The following is a 5,380-nucleotide window of genomic DNA, read 5'->3' on the forward strand; positions in this document are numbered from 1 at the left end:
CTACTTGCAAAGGCGATGACTTTCTCCCGACCTTCTTGCTTTTGTGACAGCACCGCTCCTAGTCCCACATTACTGGCATCGGTGTAGAGGATGAAAGGTTAATGGTAATCTGGGTATGCCAGAACCTCCTCTCCGGTTAGTGCCTTCTTTAGTTGTTCAAAGGAGTCTTCCCTTTCGTCGTTCCACTGGAAAGGAGGGTTTCGGTTTGAAGGTTTCTTCGTCTGCCCTACCAAGGCGTCTTGCAAGGGTGCTGGCAACTTGGTAAATCCTTTTATAAATCTGCGATAGTAACCCACCAATCCCAGGAATTGCCTCACTTCTTTTGCGCTGGTAGGTCTCGGCCAATCCCTTATGGCGGTTATTTTCTCGGGATCCGGTGCTACTCCCTCCGAACTCACGATGTGTCCCAGGTACTGTACCTTTGGCTTGAGAAGGTGACATTTGGATGGCTTGATTTTCATGCCATACCTGGATAAGGCTTCGAACACTTCTGCCAAGTCTTTTAAGTGTTGTTCGTAAGTCTTTGAGTAGACGATCACATCATCTAGGTACAGGAGGACGGTCTCGAAGTTCTTGTGTCCAAGGCAGCATTCCATCAGCCGCTGGAAGGTACCGGATGCATTGCAGAGTCCGAACGGCATGCGATTAAATTCACTTAGACCCATTGGTGTGGTGAATGCCGTCTTTTCCTTATCTCTCTCAGCCACAGGGACTTGCCAATACCCGCTTGTTAAGTCTAAGGTGGAAAAATAATTAGCAGATTTCAAAGCAGTCAAGGACTCTTCTATCCTAGGCAAAGGGTAGGCATCTTTATGGGTGATGTTATTAATCTGCCGGTAGTCTACGCATATTCTCATAGTTCCATCTTTTTTTTTGACAATCACTTGAGGGGCCGCCCAGGGGCTACAGCTGTCTCTTATTACCCCGGCCTGTTTCATTTCCCTCAGCATATCTTTTGCACATTGATAGTGAGCGGGCGGTATGGGTCTATATCTTTCTTTTATTGGGGGATGGTCACCTGTGGGGATTGTGTGTTCTACCCCTTCTATCCGTCCGAAGTCCAATGGGTGTTTACTGAAGACTTGTTCATATTCCGTCACTAGCCTATACACCCCTTGTTTTTGATGGGTAGGTGTTGAATTTATGCCCACGTGTAGCTGTTGGCACCAATCCTCCATTTCTCCATCTGAGCCATTGCCTTCCACCTGACAGGTTGGTTCTAAGGGCTCAATGGTTGTGATGGCATTGTTGTCAACAGTATATAGCTTTGCCATTGTAGCATACCTTGGCAAAGTGACCTCTTCCTCTCCACAGTTCAAAAGTCGTACCGGCACTCGTCCCCGGTGTACCTCGACTATCCCTCGTGCTGTGAGTATAGTGGGCCTGCTGTCGGTGTACACTGGTTCTATTAAGGCTTGATAATCTCGTCCCTTAGTACCAATGGCTGCTCTACACCATACCAGCATTTCTGTTTTTGGTGGGATTACAATAGACGTTGAATCACTTACCCTCACACTGCCGATTTCTCCACCTGCAACTTCTACCTGTTGCCTTAACATCAATACTTTTATTTCCCTCCGGAGAACTCTCTGCTGGCAGGATTGGGCAGTTTCAGCAATTTGCTGTAAGACAGAAATGACTTCGGAAAAGCAGTTCTCTAACACATTCATTCCTATCAATACAGTTGGTTCACAGTTCCGCCGGTCAACATCAACAACAATTATACCCTGTTTCTTCAATTCTACTTTACCAATCTTTATGGTCATCTCCCTGAAACCTAGTTTCGGTACCAACTTACCATTACTGGCCCATATATCTAGTTCAACATCAGAGGGCCCTTTATCAATATCTGCATCAGCCCAGTACCTCTTATAAAGGATATACGGTATAGATGAAATCTGGGAACCTGTGTCCAGCAAAGCGTTGAGGGGCATTCCGTCCAGCACGATAGGGATAATGGGTCGTCCTCCGATGTACCTGTCGTGCCAGGGTGTTGGGCCTTGAAAGTTCATTCCTGCGAAGCGGCCCGCATTCCCAGGGGATTCCCGTTTAAATCACAATCTCGTGCAAAGTGGCCTGGCTGCTGGCAATGGTGGCAAATGGGCTGTCCATCCGGTTGGTAGCGGTCGCGGGGTCGTCCTCTCCATGTCGGGTATCTCCGGGGTCTCATCCATGGAACATCTTCTCTACGGTTTGCCAACTCCATCTTGGGTCCTCTCATCTCCTGCATGGTTTTAGCCATTGAAGCAACAACATCAGTTAAAGAGTCAAGCTTTTGTTGAAGAGCCTCATTAGTACTGGGCCCCAGGGGCTTAGCAATGGCCCCGGACATAGCTGATGTCACTGGTACTCCATGTTGTTGAGGAGCCTCTGCCATGAGTTGCGCAGGCTCCTGATCCCGAGGTGCCTCTGCCAGCTGGAGACGTATAACGCTCTCCTTTAATTGGGCAAATGTCAATTCAGGGTTCTTAAAAACAAGCATGCTCACATGCCCCCGGTGAGAAGGGGTGTAGAGTCCCTCAATAAATTGATCTCTTAGCAGTTTATCCGCTCCGGTGTTAAAAATGGGTTCAGCCAGTGTAAGTGATTTAAGGGCGTCCTGCAGGTTTAAGGCAAAGTCTCTCACGCCCTCATTAACTTTTTGTTTGCAATTAAAGAATCGTACTTTAGCTTTGCTGCTGGCAGTGGTTTCAAATGTAGCTTTTAATCCAGCAAATATGCATTCAACAGTGCCTTTTAGATCAGCTGCCCATGCTGTGACTTCTCGCTTAGCATGGCCACTTAACTGCATCATCAGGAGACTAACACGCTGAACTTCACCCACAGGGAACATGTCAAAATGGGCCAGCATCTTTTCTCTGAAATCGTCAAGGGTATTAGGCTCACCTTCATACATTGGAAGCCATGGGCCACCCGGGGTATATGGCATCAGCACCAGCATGATGGGCGCCACTCCTTGCACCGCTGCGCTACCGGACTCTCTATCGACACTCTGTCTTTCAGCTGCATTAGCGTCGCCGGGTGCTGCGGCGTCTCCGTGCTGCGACATACTGTGCCCCCTTAGTTAATCCGGACCCTTCCGGTCCTCCGCTTCCGTCGGGATAGTGTAGATTCGTTCCGCTGTGCAGCAGGATCGATTTTCCCCTTGCTCTGATGTCAGAGCGCTCAGCTTGGTGCCGCCCACAATGACACGCCCCCTGCTGCTCCCACCCACCGCGCTCTGTAATGGCGGATTCTGAAGTTTTTCAGTTAGACTGGGGCTCAGGTGATGGCGTAGCTCAATTAACAGTCTCGTGCCTAATGGTTATGAAGTGATTACCATCTTTACTCCATTATAACCAATGGGGAAAAGTCACTTTCAATAGTTTTCAATGGGGAATGGATTTTTCTTTAATAAAGTCAATTTTCAAGATTTTTCATCCAAGTTTTCACAGTTTTGGGCTCCAATCACGGCACACAATACCCGGTATACGGGCTGGCTAGATCCTGTTCGTGACGCCAATTGTGACGCCCAAGAGACCGGGATACCCAGCACCGGACCAATGGGGTCTGTCTCTTGAGGGGGATGTCACGGGTGGCTTGACCCGGTGCTGTGGCCTCAGGCAATGCACAGTGTAAGGGGTATCGTGAGGGGACAGGCACTTACTTGATCAGCAGCAGGTTCTCCCAGCGGCGATGATCCCGATCCTTGATAGATGGCTATTGTCCAAATGAAAGACTGAGGCACTGAAACGTTTAACCAGTTTACTTTAACATAAAGGGATTTACAATCCAGTCCTGTCACCGGAGTCTGTATGGGAACTCTGAGTTACTTTGACCCTGCCGGGGTCTTCGCCTCTTATTGTACGCAGTTTCTGTGTGGCCCTGCTGCTGTATGTGAACTGGCTGCCGGCCCAATCTGTCCCCTCCGGGCCCTGGTTCGACGGGCAACCCGAGTCCTTTTATCGGCTTACCCCCTCCGGGAGTACCGCTGAACTCTGTGTCTGTTGATGCGTCCGGCCCTAGTGAAGCGGATATCACCTCACGTTTTCCGGTTGCTGTATTATATATAATGAATACAGCCGCGGATCCGGTATCCGTCTTTGCGCCTGTTCTGGGTAGTGATTAATGCTACCCGGTTCTCACAATGTCCTTTTTCTCTGTCCCTCTTCTCCTCAGGCCGGTGATTTGGGCCTGGAAACCGTCATAGGGCTGTTAGAAATTCAGCTGTATGACCTCTCACTTTCAACTCCTTAGCCCAACTGCCATTTCTTCTCTCAGACCAGAATGGATCAAGGGGAGTCTCTGGAGCTCCCCCTTCTGGCCGGAGGTGGTAGTGCAGTCTGGCTATTTTAGTATTTGTATTTACTATCAGTAACTATTTTTGTGGCAAATACCCCTAGGGGTGCCACAATATGATTAGCTAAACTGACACAAGACATCCAATACTGTTACGTAACGTTCACACATGTTTATTTCTTTTTATACTATTTTATGGCTACGTTCACATTTTCTATACATACCGTATATACTCGAGTATAAGCCGACCCGAGTATAAGCCGACCCCCCTAATTTTGCCACAAAAAACTGGGAAAACTTATTGACTCGAGTATAAGCCTAGGGTGGAAATGCAGCATTTACCGGTGAATTTCAAAAATAAAAATAGATCATTATTTCCCCATAGCTGTGCCATATAGTGCTCTGCACCGTTCATATTTCCCCATAGGTGTGAACCATATAGTGCTCTGCACCGTTCATTGTGCCCCCTAGCTGTGCCATATACGGTGCTCTGCACCGTTCATTGTGCCCCATAGATGTGCCATATACGGTGCTCTGCACCGTTCACTGTGCCCCATAGCTGTGCCATATACGGTGCTCTGCACCGTTCACTGTGCCCCATAGCTGTGCTGTGCCATATACGGTGCTCTGCACCGTTCACTGTGCCCCATAGCTGTGCCATATACGGTGCTCTGCACCGTTCACTGTGCCCCATAGCTGTGCTGTGCCATATACGGTGCTCTGCACCGTTCACTGTGCCCCATACATAGCTGTGCTGTGCCATATACGGTGCTCTGCACCGTTCACTGTGCCCCATACATAGCTGTGCTGTGCCATATACGGTGCTCTGTACCGTTCACTGTGCCCCATAGCTGTGCTGTGCCATGTACGGTGCTCTGCACCGTTCACTGTGCCCCATAGCTGTGCTGTGCCATATACGGTGCTCTGCACCGTTCACTGTGCCCCATAGCTGTGCTGTGCCATATACGGTGCTCTGCACCGTTCACTGTGCCCCATAGCTGTGCTGTGCCATATACGGTGCTCTGCACCGTTCACTGTGCCCCATAGCTGTGCTGTGCCATATACGGTGCTCTGCACCGTTCACTGTGCCCCATAGCTGTGC

The sequence above is a fragment of the Ranitomeya imitator genome, chromosome 2, assembly GCF_032444005.1.
Source record: "Ranitomeya imitator isolate aRanImi1 chromosome 2, aRanImi1.pri, whole genome shotgun sequence".
NCBI classification, from domain to species: domain Eukaryota; kingdom Metazoa; phylum Chordata; class Amphibia; order Anura; family Dendrobatidae; genus Ranitomeya; species Ranitomeya imitator.